The sequence below is a fragment of the Protopterus annectens genome, chromosome 2.part0, assembly GCF_019279795.1.
Source record: "Protopterus annectens isolate FY-2018-M chromosome 2.part0, PAN1.0, whole genome shotgun sequence".
NCBI lineage: Eukaryota > Metazoa > Chordata > Ceratodontiformes > Protopteridae > Protopterus > Protopterus annectens.
Window position 1 is genome coordinate 1,288,894,825 of NC_056728.1, and position 18,230 is coordinate 1,288,913,054.

Genomic DNA, 18,230 nt, shown 5'->3' on the forward strand with positions numbered 1-18,230 from the left:
TGATGCTTTGTGCTGTGCCACCAACCTGGGGGTGTGTGTATCTGAGGTGCCTTTGGATACATCCCCCCTGTTCTGGTTTGGTGCATGTGTAGGGGACGACAAGCATGGTATGAGTTATGACCGGGCAGTGATGGGGTGCACCTTGGAGCCTTGTACCAGGAGTCTGTTACTGCATGGATATTGCTGTTCCCCATGCTAAGGACAGTTTCCACTGCAGGAATCTTGCAGTTTACACTGCTGGTGTTGAGTAGCATTACTATTAGTGTCCTATCCCGTGTGATACCTGTGTAGGTGGCTATGTAATGTCAGCCTTGCATACAAAGGCACTATGTGTGTAGCAAGAGCCTCTGCCAATATACAATGGCCCATGGGTGACAGGTGCAAGCTGTCCCTAGCAAAGCAACGTGGCTTGTCCAGCATGTAATCCCATGCTGACAGGCATTGGATCCCCTTTGAATGTCACCGAAACATATGGTAATTGTAGAAACTGATCATCCTGTCTACATATTGTGGCAGCATTCTTGGTGAGGGTAAGATGCCACTCAAGGTCAGGGTCATACCAGCCTGTGCCACAAGCTCAGAGAACCCCTCTATGTCCCCTAACATGTATTCCAGGGAGGTGTGTCACAGGTCATACACACTGGCACAGACAATGACTGAGTCACATTTGTACATGCTTTGGAGTGACCTGTATGCTTGTGTTATGTGGTGGATCATAGTGCCCGACGGGCATCTCAGCATGACCTTCACCTTGTTCAGCCTGGTGAGCAGGATCTCAGTGTACCTGATGATAGAGGTACCTATTACAACTGTAGCTGGTGTGTTGTCAAGCCATATGGGCTGTGACTGTTTGGCACACAGGCTTTGTGAGCTATGTGTTGCACGTGCTCTGCTCTGGCGTAACGTTTGCTTGTGTCTCTGCTTTGCAGGTGTCAGCTGCTCAGGTAGGATGCTATTCTGAGAGTCCAAGAATGTACCTGTGTGTTTCTGTGTTTGGATTGTGGTCGTGGCAGGTCTATGTGAGACTGGTACTGTATTCACTGTAGTATCCCACTCCACCTGACAGGGTATGCCAGTACTGAGTTAAGAGAGCTTAGCCCCCAGTTTGGCTATGTGGTTGCATCTCTCACATGTGTTGTAAGTGTATGGGAAGGGGACAGGGTTGTTTGTGTAAATGAAGCAGCTGTAACATTGCCACATGACTCACAGATTCACCAACTGGACCAGAGAGTAGATTGACAGGTGACCTTTGCACATGCTACCATAGCATTGTGAATCCCATACTAATTAATGATACATAGGGCCAATGGGGAACAAGGTACTCAAGGTGAGTATGTGAGGGTGTAGTGCCCCTGATTTGTTAGTGCTGGCATATATAAATGCTGTCTTGAGCAAATGCGAGGTAAATCATATGCAATGTGTTACAGGCAACTTACATGCAAACAGGACAAGCAGTGACATTCTGTCAAGTGAGACATGAACATCAGTAGAGTAAGCAATACAGATGCCACTAGGGATCCACAGAGGCGCTGTAAATCTGCATTGCAGGTGGAATCAGTGTTTCAGGGACATAACAAGCAAACATGCATACAAACAAAGCTACAGTCAGCAGGCCTGTATGTAGACTATGCTACAACAAACAAGGTGTATGACTTCCAGTAGGTAACAGTGCATATATGCAGGCACTATAAGCCTGTACCCAGACATTCACAGGTCAGAAGGGCTGGGTCCAGCCCCACCCCCCACAAGTGTACAGACCATGTACCTTCGTAATGTAGAATAACTGGCCTGAAACCCAAGTGCTCATACCTGTAATAATACACATTTCGAATAACAGACACTGAGCCCTCACTCAGCAGTTCCAGACTTAGTAGGATGTATGCTACCTGTCCTGGCACCACAGTATTCTTGACATGTATGGAGACTCTCCCTCCTGTCATAGTTAATTTTGTGTTTTGTGGCTGTCATGCATGGTATGAGGTGTGACCTTGTAGTGCTAGTGTGCTCTTGTGAGTCTTGAACCTGTTGTGTATAACTGCACAGATATCCACATCCTCAAACATCCTCATTGCAGAGTTGAGTGTGGACAGCATGCAACTTGCAGCTGACATGACCATCATTGAGTATCAATATGTACATTTTCGTATCCCCTGTGCTACCTATGTAGGTGGCCATCTCTTGACAGCCTCACCACCAGTATGCAAAGATGTGCAGACAGTACACTATGGTAATTACTATGGGTGTACAAAACAATACAATGACATACATACTGTAACTGCATCAGGCATGCTGGGATATACCCACAATGATATCATTACAATGTACTGTTGTCAACATTAAACTATTACTACACTTCTATGTAGTCACCCTGTGCATCAGCACCATGTTAACCTGTTCCTGCACCGATGTTACAGATTGCAGGAGGTGGCACAGTTTCATCATATGCACAGGGTGTGTACTTGGTATGCCTGAGTCTGCCACTGATACAACCAATTGACGTGTCTGTGTGTGTGTGTGTTGGTGAGGGACAGCAGTACAAGATGGGGCAATGTTGATGCAGTGTGTGCGTGTATGCGGTAGCCCTAGGTGTTATCAATTTGCATGTGTGCATGCATGCACACAGTCCCACCTCATGGCTGCCATATACAGGTGTTTGTGGACAGCCACAGACTGTACCTGCCAGGTCATACAGATCACTGTCTCTGGCCACGGACACGGTACCTGTGCCTGGCAGGGGTGCTACGGACTGTATCAGGTACTAAACCAGACTGGGTACTGTCATCAGAAGCAGGTGGTTGGTGACTGGAGACAGATCCCTGTTGGGACTGTCCAGAGCCACGTGCACGTGGTCTCCTGGGGCGGTCTGATGACAGCACAGACCCAGCATTGCTGAGGCTGCTGCTGGCACTATGAGAGTGGCTGCAGGCCTGTTGTTGTCCATGACGGCTGCCAGCTGCTGCTGTTGCTGGAATACGGCCACGTCCATGCCTCAACCGTCCACCATTGCCCTGGGTCATGGACATGTAGTTGTGGAACAGATCTAATGTGTCCCCCCAACGTCTGTCAATGACCTCGGTAAAGTTACGGATGGCAGCCGCAACATCATGCATACTGTCATTCATAGCTGTGCGACATGCTCTCAGCTCCCTCAGACCCTGTCTGGTGTACCGTTCCATACGTGACTGTGCCTGCATTACAGCCCGAAACATAGCTGAGGTTGAAAGACCTCTGTGGGCAAATCTGACAGAGGCAGTATGCCCATGGATGCTCCCACGAGAACCCCTGGACATCTGCCTGTGTGGTACCATGTCAGGACCCTGGCCATGGCTGCTGTGTGGGGATGCATGTGCCACCGATACCACATTACCCTGGTCAATGCCCACTGTGTCCTGTCCATCACCTAGGGACATTGGTGATAAAGGATGTATGGGCAGGATGACTGTGCGCATTAATGGGGTCGACAGCTGTGTACTATCAATTGGCTGACCAATGACAGACCATGGCACACCTTCCTGTGCCATTACACAGGTATCATCATTATCACTATCCACAACAGCTGATTCAGGTTCCCTGCTGCACAACACCAGAGCAGCACCAGAACCTGTGGGAGTAAGACAGGAAACACAGTTTACAATGTGTACACAATGTCACCACTGATACTCACATGCACACATGCACACAGGGCACATGCACACATGCACACATGCACACAGGGCACATGGGCACATGCACACATGCACACATGCACACATGCACACAGGGCACATGCACACATGCACACATGCACACAGGGCACATGGGCACATGCACACATGCACACATGCACACAGGGCACATGCACACATGTACACATGCACACATGCACACAGGGCACATGGGCACATGCACACATGCACACATGCACACATGCACACATGCACACAGGGCACATGGGCACATGCACACATGCACACATGCACACTCCTCAGTATATGAGATATCAACACACAGGCACAAACACACCTGCAATCAAACACATAGCACTACTGCTTCAGCCTATTATTACTATTAGTATCAAGAGTATTGAAGGTATTGTTATTACACACTCACCAGCATGGATAGGCTGCCTTGCTGTTACACCAGAGGGACCTGCAGAAATGAGACATTTATTGTCGGTGGGCACAACTGTGCCATTGATACTGTGAGTATGATACAGTTCAGTAGTGCAACAGTTAGCTTCCACAGGTCTACTGCTGATATTGAGAATATCACTCTTGCACAATAACTACCAAGATTACAGCTACAAACCGAGGACACACCTCACACATGCATAAACTAACAGTGTACAGAACAGTCAGCTATACACATGGCATGTTACCTGCATGCTCCATGTCCTGCTGCTGGGTGGCTCCAGCCTCCACCATTACGCATGTATGCTGCTGCTGTTGCTGTTGGGCTGGAGCCACAACACTTAGGAGTAGTCCCTCCAGTCTGGTGAGGGGGGGATGTCTAGCCACCCCACCACCTGTGGCAAGCTGCTGCCTGTGGATATCCAACGCACGCTGATGGACATTTCCAATTAAATCACTGCAGTGATGGCGTACCTGCTCATATGTCTGGTTATGTGTGCCTATGTCATTTACCCGATGGACCAGGTCTTGCCACATTGCAGCCCTTTCCTGCTGGTTCTGGCTGGTGCGGGAAAAGACTATTGCAAAATCCTGCACCAGGCTTTGGTGTATCTCTTTCTCCTCTGCAGCAGAGTACACAGGGTTTCTCTGGTGAACCATAGCCCTGAAAAGGAGAAGGAAAATATGTCAGCAATATATGTCAGCAAACTATGGCACACATAATACACATAATACTCGACTGCAGTGATATAACTTAACCACCATATATAGCATCTGTCTGTCTATTGGGGGATACACATGTAAATGACCAGATATCAGTGCTCAGCCGACAACTGTGCAATAGTACCTGGCACACTCCATACGACAGACTAGTATATTGCAGCAGTCAGCACACTGGTTCAGGTCCAATGCACAACCTCACACTGGGGGTTTGTATCAAGGTACTGTATGGGGAACATTATCAACCCATGCACTGCATGCAATGCACGTTACATATGTCACTGGTAATGCACACTACTCTTACTTGCCATAACCCTACCTACACCAAAGTCACATACAGGGTAACACAGCACAACATATGGCAATGCAGTATGTGTTGATTGCAATACCTCACACATCTGTCTCTGGCCTCACACCAAGGACACACACTACCATGACAGACAGACAGTCATGGTGAGCAATCACACCAGTACATAACATGCACCCAGTCACTGGCACACTCATTCCACCTCACATATTTGGTTTGCAATGGGTTCATGGGTGTGCATTTTGTCTTAGGTAGGTAGTATGCTATTGGCCCTGGGCCTACAGCAGCATACTGTTATGCTGCCCTGCCCCTTGTGACACATGTGATATGATTGTACCTGCTCCTGTCAAACAGTTACACAGGGTGACTCATATGGCATATTACCTATCTGCATAACATTCAGCAGGGGTATGTCTGACATCTACTCATGGGGAGCCTTGCTTCTTAATTCTGTGTGGTTTACTCCAGGATATGTCATATCTGTGGGTAGGGACCTGTACCTCCACCATGTGCTCTATACTGTGGTGACAAGGATGACAGACATAGGTAATTTGGGTTGTGGATGTTGGAGGTGTTACCATGGTTGTTCGACAACTGTCATGGGTGTGACCTAACTATGTATATCCAGCAGTGGTAACCTCTATGTAGGTAGTCTGGGTGCGCTCTGTGGTCTTGTCAGTCACTCTGCATAGGTAATGTGTTTGAGTGCATTGACACAGTTACTTATGTATGTCTGTGTCCTTCTACATATCTGTAGCTGTCATGGGAGGTACATACCGTGTAGGACATTGTGGGGTGTAGAGGGGTACAGTGACCTACATGTCCATAGCTGACACATCATGTCTGCTGACATATTCCATGTACAGATATTACAGGACTAGTGTGCCATTGTGTATATCAATGGGGAGCCTATTGTACACTTGCTGCCCCTGTTCCCCCCGACACATGCAGTGGTGGGCAGGCAAGCACATATGTGGTGGTTACTGGTGTCAGTGTTTTGGAATGGGGTATGGTACACCAGTATCCACACTGGTGTTCACTCCATGCCTTTGTCACCAGGCACCTGTTGCAATACATCTGCACACATGTACCTCACTCAGTATATGTATATATACATATATATATATATATATATATATATATATATATATATATATATATATATATAATATAATATAATATATATATATATATATATATATATATATATATATATATATATATATATATATATATATATATATATATATATATATACATATAGATGTGGGGAGAGAGGGGGCGAGAGAGAGAGAGACAGAGGGAGAGAGAGAGTGAGAGGGGGTGGGACAGAGAGAGAGAGATAGTCATATACAGACATATCTGTTGTCAGTCAGATTTGTCTGTATATGTATATGTATCTACATATATCTATATATGTATGTGTGTATTACATATATCTGTACGTACATATTCTATCACTCTCGATGTCTGTGCAGTAAGTGGAACCTGGTTCAAGGCTCCTGAGAGCACACCAGCAGTACCAGGCTATACCTCGTATCATGCTTTTTGGCCCCAAAACTCGGGCCAAAACAAAAAGGGAGGGGGAGTGTCCATATTCATCAAGGACACCCACACCTCCAGGTTAGTGGCAACACATGAAGCATCAGAGACCATCCAGGTGCAACTAACCATAGGCAAAACTGCTATACAACTGGTAGCATGCTACAGACCACCCTCCCAATCTCAGGAACCCCAGTCAGCCTTCCTGAAGACATTGGAGGATATGAATGTCCCACCAAACACCATCATATTGGGAGACTTCAACTACCCTAACATACACTGGGTGCATTATTCTAGCCCAAACACCCTAGCCCAAAGGTTCCTGGAATTCATAACTTCAAATGCAATGGAACAGCTAGTCACCTCTCCCACAAAGGGAGATAATATACTAGACCTGATCATCACAAACATGGGGACAATGTGCTACACACCGGAAGTATACCCATCACTAGTCACATCTGACCACAATCTAATCACCCTGGATATACATATCCCACCTCCACCCGCAACACAAAAGACTACAGTGAGAAACCTCTCAAAAGCCGACTTTACACTTCTTAAAACTGAGTTGGTATCCTTTAAGCCCACTGGGCCAGTGGAAACCACATCCCACAATGCAGACTCCTTCACAAATGCTTTCTACGGACATCTCCAAGAATGCATGGATCATGCAATCCCAAATAAAACCAAGACCCTCTCCACCAAGGGCAGGTGTCCTGTCTGTTGGACCCCAGCCATGAACAAATTGTATAACAAAAGAAGGAAGCTACAGCATGACAGAACAGAATCCCATAAAGATAAAGCATCTCTGATCAGCACTAGTAGAAAGCTACATTCTCTCATACAAACATGCAAGGCCAACTTTGAGAGGAAAATCGCTATGGACACTACAGATAACCACAAGGCCTTCTTCTGCTATGTTAGAAATCTGGGCAGAAACCCTCAGATATGTTCAGAGTTAGCTCACAGTGACAAAAACTACACTGAACACGCAGATATTGCCAACATTCTGGCAGACAGGTTCAGTGCAAATTTCTCCCCTCCCTCACCCCCAAAAGTGGAATTACTTATCCCAGCTGAATGTAACCTCCCTGTCATTCCAGATGTCCAGCTGAGAACCGCCCTCAGCAAAGCTATAAACACAGCATCAATGGGACCCGACGGTATCCCAGGTTGCGTGCTACGTGAACTCCAAGAGGAGCTAAACCCACACATAAAATGCTATTTAACCGTAGCCTTACTACAGCATATGTACCTGAACACTGGCATACAGCAACAGTAGTCCCACTCCACAAACGAGGCACCTCTACAGACCCTGGTAACTACCGCCCCATAAGCTTAACCAGCCTGGTCTGCAAAGCTATGGAAAGACTCATTATGGAACTCATACACAGAGACATTGGGGACATACAGACACTTGATCCCACCCAGTTCGGCTTTGTAAAGGGCAGATCCTGCCTTTTGAACCTGGTTGACCTTTTCAAACCAGTCAATAGAGCCATTGATGAGGGCACAGCAGTCTGTACAGCCTACCTGGACTTGGCTAAAGCTTTCGACACAATACCCCACTCTGGCATCATAGACAAGCTCAACAGCTTAAATGTAAATCCATATGTCACAAGATGGGTTGCAAACCGGCTAAAGGATAGAAACCATAAAGTCAAAATCGCTGGTGCCATGTCAGACTCAGAGCCAGTCACAAGTGGTGTCCCACAGGGCTCTGTCCTGGGACCCCTCATGTTCGGCATTTATTTCTCAGATGTGGAAGCAAACATGGGAGGGTAGTGGCTGACAATGTTCAAAGATGACTGCATACTAGGCACCATAGTCGATACACCAGCTGACACATACATCCTACAGAAAGGCCTCACTGAAACGGACATTTGGTGCCGGAGTCATGGCCTTAAACTGAATGCCAAATAATGTATAGTCATCCCCTTTGGGAAAAACAAAGTACCCACATATTATCACATAGACAGTAACCCACTGAGTACAGACAAAGTAATCAGAGACCTGGGGACACAAATCGCTACTGACCTCTCATTTGACACCCATGTTGCCAAAGTGGTTGGAAAGACTTCCTACCTTGCCCACCTTATCATGAAGGGATTCACATCCAGATCAAAGGAGGTCATTGTACCCCTATACTCCTCCCTTATCAGGCCCATGAATGTCTACTATGCCCCATTTGGTATGTACCTCACTTGGCACTTGCAACAACTAGGGAGACCCCATAAGGACCTCACCAAGAGGATCAAGGGTCTCCAACAAATGTCATATGTTGCCAGACTAAAGAAACTCCAGCTCTATTCCGTAGCATACCGCCTACTTAGAGGTCATCTGTGCCTGACGTACAAGGCCATGTCCAATCAGGAATTGACGGACATGTTCCACCTCGTAAAATCCAAATCCATCAGAACCACAAGAGCTACAGATTTAAACCTCAGCACAAACATGAATAGGACATGCTGTAGGGACAGATTCATAACTCAGAGGCTTCCCATACTCTGGAACAGAATCCCAGTTCATGTTAGGCAGAGCCCCTCACTGACTCTCTTCATGTGAATTCTTGACGAGTGGATGGGAGATCATAGGTTTACACCAGGGGTCATCTCTGTGTTACTAATAGACAGAGGCACAGTAAACTAATGCTATTATGTAAGGGGGTCTTCACTGTGTCACTACTAGACAGAGGCACAGTTTTCTAAATCTATTCTCTACACTGTCTGCAGATAGCCTAGTACTTAACTATGACACTGTGAAACTATATATGTCTATGTATGTCTATGTATTTCTACATCCCTCTCTATCTATGTATACATATATGCATATTATATATATATATATATATATATATATATATATATATATATATATATATATATATATATACATATCTCGATATACATATGTATACACATGATAGATATATATATATACTCCTTTTTAGTTCCACATATGTATACACACAGTAACGTACTGATGAACATCCATTACTGTACAACCTACTTGTACATTGCACTACAACCTACATTGCTATGTGCACATAGCTACCTTCACATACATATGTATGTAGAGCCTTCAGTGACTGTTGCAATTTGTCCCCGGCCCTATGCACATCTTCATATATATAGATACAACCAATAACACATATGGAGGGTTCACTGTATGTAGACTATTATATTAGTACTTTACATTACCTGTGTTTGTTGCAGCTGTTTGCGTAGGTTTTCAGTTAGTTGGCCTGCTGTCAACTTGTTTGTTTTGTTATTACTTTTTTAAAAAAAAAAATTCTTTCTTTCTTTCTCTCTCTCTCTCTCTCTCTCTCTCTCTCTCTCTCTCTCTCTCTCTCTCTCTCCCAGAGGGTGCAATGAAAGTATTGCATGTGTGGACTGGGAATACAGGATGCTTTTGTAAGTATCTGCACATGTCCATGTGATGGCCTCTGCACCAATTGTTAGCCAGCATTTACTAATTGCATGCAGCCTGTTGTGTAGTGATTGCAGTTCTCACTGTGATTTCAGGACAGTGCTATAAAAAGGTCTGTTAGGTAGGCATAGCCCTTTCAGATTATCAGGGTGGGGACCATGCTGGTTTGCTGTGGACACTGTTCTGTGAGTGTAAGGGTTGGTATGTCTCTCATATTTCAGGCTGTGTTGTAGACACTGCAATGCATGTTGTACTGTAAGCTGAGTATTCCTTCCTCCAGTTTCCTCTTCTCCATGTGTATGTAAACTGACACCTACGACTAGTAATACTGTGTATATGGGTGTGTGCTTTCCTGTGGGAATTGTGGTGTAACTGGTATATAGCAGTGGCTCTTGCAATCTGTTGCTATGGCTTCGATATATGCCCTTTACATTCACTCCTTGTATGCCTGCTAGGTGTCTTTCCTGTAATGTGTTGCTATGGCTTTCCTATTTTCCATTTACATTCACAGGTTGTAATGCTTGCTATATCTGTTTGGGCAGCAATTCCCTATGTGTTTGTTGTGGTAGGGTGTTACTGCATGCAGTGTGGTCTGGCCATGGTGTGGGCCTTGACACTTACAAGGGTATTTGATCATGCTGCTGAGCAGGCCTCAGATACTCTCAGGTGCATCTTTTATCAGCCTCATGGAATGGTACATATCAGTGGGATACTCCAATGAAATATTCTGATATTCTGCAGTTGTGACTGTGGGTTATTTCGAGCATATGTATTACTACACCATTTGTGACGTGCAAGTGGTGCATACCTTCAGTAATTCATAGTTACCATTGCATGTGTAGTAACACCTTTCTGCCTACTGTTGACATTTGTTTTCACATCAGGGACATCCCTGTAATTCAGTCACAGTTGCTATGTGTGGGCTCTTAACTATTCAACTATGGCAGTGTTTATCCTGCTCTGAGTATGTGTGTGGCTTGCCAGATGCTACTGTGACATTATTACCTACTAGCTACCAACTAGCATGGCTGTTTCTCTTCACACAGTACTATTTTACAAATCCAGTAGATTTGACAGTAAATATACATGACATGCTTTGTGTACTAGATATGCTATATTCCCTTTACATTAATTCCTACTATTTCATGATATATTTCTTTCAGCACAATGTTCTTGTATAGCAGTCATGGCTTAGTGGTAAGTTATGCAGACTAGTGTTTCCTGGGTTCAAGACTGACAGAGGTATTTTATTTTGCTGCTGAGCAAACTACAGGCTTTGTCATTCAGAGTGACTAAGGCACTTTTAAGCAGTTGTAAGCGGGTTAGCGCTGGTTTGTGCGGAGCTCACGCATGCGCACTGCCGCTTAGCTTCGTGCACACACGCTTAGCTAAGCGCACAGAAGCGCACTCCTGCTTACTACTGCTTAAAAGTGCTTACTCTCGCACACACCCGTGCTATTTTCTTTTAAAGAAAAGAAAATGGGGAGATAGGAATGTGGTGAAAAAGAGGGCACAAAGAGGGTAGGACAGTAGGAAAACAAGCTCGGGTTTTGCAGGAGGGATGTAGGAAAGGCCCATAGCTGCCTATTTCTTCATCAGGAACAGCTGTGCATAAGTTTGTAATTTGGTGTGAAATTTGAAACCTTCCACCCCTGAGAGAGGTGTGAGGACAACAATATTTGTTGTACAGCCAATTGTAATTGCCAGTTTACATGTCCAGCAGACATGTGTGCAAAATGGGCAGCTATGTATGGGGCGTAATTATTTTGTGGGTACAGAGTGCCCTTTTTTTTTTTTTTTTTCAGGTGAGAGTGGTATGTCAGGTACAGGAAGTTGGTATAGCTGTGGAGGTAGGTAGGGGAGGTTAACAGACAAGACAAACAAGACGCATACAGGGGTGGTGTATGACACATGTGGGGGGATACACAATTGACGGGGACGGATGTTTGGATATCTTGAGCCCATGAGCCCACAGATGGCAACAGTGGAACTGAGATCCCCACCCATGGGCAGTTGCCACTGTGCCTTCACTGCCCAGGACAGGGCTGTGCTGGGGGCTGTGTAGGACTGGCAGCAGGCACGCCCGTGAGTTGTGCCACCCGTGCCTCAAGCTGGCATAGGGGCTCAAGCACAGCGTGCCTGATCTCCCTACGCACCACAGTCCGGACACTACAGAGGGTGAGTGGATGTTCTCCTCCGGCCATGCTTGCAGAGGGGGGACGAGCCCCATCCCCTGCAGCGCTTCCACCCGCAGGTGGCACAGTGTCACTGGAGGAGGGTCCGGCCTGGGCACTACTGCCAGGTGCACTCGACATCTGAGGTGGGAGAGGTGGGTCTGCTGGAACCCGCCTTCCCTGTTGTCCTATGTTTTGCATTATTTTATGACAGTTTGGGTTAGTAACGTACAATACCATTCACAATTAGTTGTAACAGCATGCATTAGTATTCCCATTAACCAAACACCCATAAATTCAAGCCATTGAACAGCAAGCATAACACATGTATAATTTGATCAACAATACACAATCCAACAACATGCAGGGTTGATTGATGGCAACAGGCCATCAGGTTTGGATGTATGAACAGGGCACATGCATCAACGTACATGCAAATATGTATGAACCAACAGGACAAATGCCCAGGGGAGTTAATTGTGAATACACATACCCATTTCATGTGGACTGGATTATTTGTGGTTATAGGGTAGTGTGAAGAAATATTTCATTAACAACTTCAAATACCTATACATATGCTGCACATTTCTACTAGCTGCAGATATATACACACTACAGGTCTGACTACAGTTTCCTATGTGTAAACTTATGCATGTTGGTGATAGGAATGTTACTGCTACATTAATATAAATTTCATTTTTATTCATACACATTCATATCTGGCTCTGTTAAACTACAGCATTCTGCTACATTTGCTTTATATGGCTCTAGACAACTGTGGATGTTTGGTATTTCATACAACCATACTATCTGCATATTGCAAACTTACAGCAACATATCCAAATTGTGGGACACACATTCCAGCTTCAGTACTTTATTCCACACATTTCGCTGTTTGGTTGTGCCTGTCACATTCATTTAATTCTGTACTGACTGCAGTATACTTTATTCAGGAGTTATTACAACTTTATTGGTGGATTCATACCTCTTTCTCACACTCTCACTTGTTTTATTTTTACAATTCAGGGTGGTACTTAATTCTAGGCTTTATTGACATGTTTTGCTTGGTTAAAACAATCCTTTCCAACAGTCTCACTTGTGTCATGTTTCAGACTTTAAACGGGGATATATTTCACACATGTGTTTTACTCAGCTTGTGTAGCTGTAATTTTCAGCCTGCTGCAGGTTATGTACTATTATATTACAGGTGGAACATCTTTATTTCAGACTTGTTTCATTTTTATTTTTGGATTACAGGCTGCATCACACTTATGTAATCATACAGTACTAGCAGAATCTCTCTTACACTGTTACTTGCACTTTATATTAATATGTAACTACACTGCACTCTTTTGCAAGCTGTCATACTTATATATTTTTAACAGTTACAGGGAGAGAATTACTAACCTGCCTGGTGGTGCAACCGCACAAGCCTATCGGCATAGGCTCGACGATTCGCGGAACGGACACCTGCAACTGTAATATAAATGAATTAATATTGGAATATACATCTCCATATTATCAGCTAGGTTAACTTTCTACATAAATAATTACATATAACTTATTCAGTAGTGGGGCGTTGGGCATTTGCCGGGCCTCCTGGATCCAACGGTTCAGTTGGTCCTGCTTCCATCTCTTCAAGTCCGCATGGTGGTGACGGACCTGTTCACCAGTCCTTGGTATTCCTGTGGCACTGGTGAGATCATGTGCCAACCAGTCCCACGCCTCAGCCTTGTATGCTCCCCACAGGACCTGGCCCTGCATGAGTTGGGCCTCATGATCGTGGATGAGGAGCCAAACCATATATTTGGTCTCCTCAGTGCCCCACCTCTGTGCTCGGAAGCAACTACCCTCTCCTACACCTGCCATCCTGACTGCAAATCGGTTCCACAATCAGTTATGCTGTGTATTCCCGCCTATGGGGCTTATATATGCCATTTTTCCTGCACTTATCTGTGATTGGCCATTTTGGAAATGCATCAGCTTCACAAAACCTGCTTTGTCATGCTTCTCTTTCCATTCATTCCTATATATATGCTATTACTGCATTTCTAAGAGCAACTGTCATGACTTAGTGGTTCAGTACTTTGACTGTGGTGCATGGTATCCTGAGTTCGAGCCTGGCCATTGCTTTTTATATTTTATGACTGTCTACACAGGCTAGGTGGTGTGTCTGTGTAAAGGCAGTTTTGATACAGCTTGCTCAACGTTGCCCGCCGGTTAGCTTGTTGGCGCGGTGCACAGCTCCGCACAAATGGGTTACACTGGTTTACGTGTCATTTGGCTGTCAGCAAGCATATTACGCTCAGCTCAGCTACGGGCACACAGTTTCAGCGTGTTAACATGCTGCTCAACCCCGGGCACTCAGTATACACCTGTTAAACCACTGCTCACCTACGGGCAGATATACTCAGCTTGTTAGAGTTTAGCTCAGCTATAGGCACTTCTGACATTTTTTTTTTTATTATCACACATTTCTTCAAAATACATGGCCCATTTCATTACATTTTACATAAAATATAATTTTATATACGTACATATATGTCAGGGAATTGTTCCGTGCTTTTTTCACTAAAAATAAAAATTGATGTTGTGGGGGCTCGAACCATGACTGCCTCCTCTTCCACCGACGTCTCTACCGCTACGCTACTGCTTCTTGGCTTACTTTGCATATTTAGATCTTATATGCTTTTCCACTGACTGTTAACTGTGGCTAAGCGGCGAGCACGCCCGCGCAAACGAGCGCAATCACAGGCAAACATCTTTAAAACTTATAAAAAAATATATAACATGTTCATTTTTACATTTTATGTTTATAGTCTGAGGGGGCATGTGTTGTGTTGTGTTTATTGACATTTACGTGGACTCTGTTGTGGGGTTTACTTTTGGGACTGTTACTCTTCTGGGGGCGTGTCCGTTTTCAGGGCTCGCCCTACAGACACACCCCCTACTTTCTTACACGGACCGTGTTAGCCTTGGGTACGAATCAGCATGCCCTCATGAATATGCATGGCATGCTGACATCACACTATTTAACTGCAGCCTCCGTGTAAGCTTGTAACTCTTACACGGAGGCTTCGTGAATCCTGCCCAATGTCCTACACCCTACCTAGAAACACCTTTCATAGACTAATTGGGATACATCACAAGGTTCAACAATCAGGATTTTTGTCACATCTTACAACAAACTGTACAGATAAAATGGACAGTACATTTCAAGGTTGGTATTTGGCAAGGTGCATATAATCTTCAGACTTATTTTCTTTGTAGTTTCCATGATCCTGTGATCCTACAATAAACCTACATGCTGAGAAATGTTGTGGTGGAATATCTAAAATGTACATTTTCAATCGCATAGCAGGTATTAACTACAGCTTATTTCAAAAGGCATTGATGAGTCATTCCATTTGCAAATGGTATGTGACCATGCAGCCTTATAACAAATGTCAGAAACCAATATTCAGCCAATATTCATGACTTCCCATTCTGTATGCTTGTATACTGCAATGCATATGCCATAATGATAAAATACCACTTGGCCACCTACTGGGGATACACCATACTCACTGCAGCCTAGGCAAGTGCAGAGATCCACAAAACAGGTAAAGAGGGTATATAGCTACAGTGCACCACAAAACAAAGACTTTGAGCATGTATTTGCCCTTCTAAAGATACCTTTTCATTGATGAGATTACTTCAGTGTTGTGCTTCAGTGTACACTTCTTAAAGTGTGTTTTATTATTGTAGTATATTGCATGCTACTCTTATGTTGTAAGTGTTAGTTTAATAAAGATGTTTCTTGCTTAAAAAAGGGTATAGGAATTGAATAATTTATGTAATGTTGATTAGGTTATATGATATATAGCAGTATATGTGAAGCATAATGTTTCTTAATTTTAAATTGTTAATACAGTTTGATGATTTTTATATAAATGTAAATATGCCTGTCACAACTGAGAATTCAATAAAGGTGTTTAAAAAAACTGTTGTCATAATATCAACAAATTCACCTTGAGCAAGACATGAACATCCAGTAGATGTGAACATAGAATGGAAATTTAATGCAACAGCAGGCGTGTGTGTGTGTGTGTGTGTGTGTGTGTGTGTGTGTGTGTGTGCATATGTGTGTGTGCATGTGTGTGCGCACGTGTGTGTGCACGTGTGCGCGTGTGCGTGTGTGCATGTGTGCGTGTGTGTGTGTGTGTGTGTGTGTGTGTGTGTGTGTGTGCGTGTGTGTGTGTGTGTGTGTGTGTGTGTGTGTGTGTGTGTGCGTGCGTGTGTGTGTGTGTGTGTGTGTGTGTGTGTGTGTGTGTGTTGGTGTATACAAATGCTTGAGTGTGATGATGACTGCATTATAATCAGATCATAATTGTGCACTGTTCTTTGCTTTATTAAATCACATGGCATTACAAGCAGACTCCAAACATGAAATTCAGCTTATGACAGAGGAATAGAATGCAAAACAGAAGGGAAATGGGTTGAAAGTGTGTACAAAGAAGAAGGTAACCATTTGAAATGTCAGGACCTGCTAAAGTGAGGCCCAAAACTCAGAGACTGAATGGCCAAAATAATGGAGTTATATATATGAAATCTGACATGCCGTTTCTCAGAATATTCTCTTTTCTCTGAGATATTGCAATCTCAGAGTTGGTGTACATAAGTTTGGAGGATGCAGTGGACTTAAGGAGAAGAGTAATTTTTGCAATTTGCTCTTCTCCTGTGTTTTTGGTCTTTTTTTTTCTTGGCTTGTCAGCACTTGACATTTTGAGTGCAAACATTTCAATAGGGAGCCCAGACCAGACAGCTGGCACAGCAGCAAATGGAAAAAAAAAATAACAAAAAGCTGAAACCTGAGATATACAAGAAAATAGTGGAACAAGCTTACAGATTCAAGTATCAGGTAGAGGTGGTTGAGGACAGGGAAAGTTGAAATTAGGAGGAAAAGATAGATTCAATAGGGTTGCAGCTAACTGGCACAGAGTGTTAGGGGTAGTGTGTGACAGAAGAATGCAGTACAGAAGAAGCTGAAAAGTAAGGTGTAAAAGACAGAGGCGTGACCAGTACTTCTGTATGGCACAGAAACCTAGGCACTGACGGCAAGGCAGTTGAGGAAGCTGGAGGTGATGGAAATGAAGTGTGTGAGATGGGTGCTAGAATGCAAACTGTGGGAATAAATAAAAATGATATGGCAGCAGACCAGAAGTCAAAGTAGCTCCCATTGCAGAGAAGGTCAAGCGCATGAGACTACAGTGGTTCAAACACACATGCAAGAAGCAGAAGTCAAAATGGAGAAGAAGATTTGGGTGACACAGGATAAAGGCAAGTTGAATCAAGGATGCCCAGTAAAGATATGGATGGAATAATTGAGAGAAGTCTTGTGACATTCGGAAATGACCATCAAAGATGGTAGGGTAGTGACACTGATTCGAGAGCGGTACAGGCACTTTACATGACAGCCTTACCCATGTAGAAAATGAGAAAAAAGGGAGATGATGATAATGATGGCCATATGTTTGAATATAACATGACGTCTGTATGCATGAAATTATTTATGCGTGTATATATGCATGTACATGCAAAAACTAGCAATGTTATACTTGTGATTAGATTGAGAGAGACATGTGTTCTCCATTGTTCCAGCACAGATCCTAACTGGGACAGGCATGTTTACACAGAACCATGCAGATGGTTTATTAGCATTATTGTTGTCTACCAGCTGTGGGTGGACTCTGAGTCCTCACTCTATGGGAAACCCTCAGTGATCTAACTATAACAGTTTGCATCTGTACATGATCACATTATATGTTGTGTGAATGACTGTTTACAAGATGCTACAACAGTTAGCTTAGCAGCATCTGCATGACCTGGACTTTGTTTAGCTGGTCTGCCTTGATGTCTTGGAGATCTGCTTTTCAGTATTTGTACATCAGACTTTGTTATGTACTATTC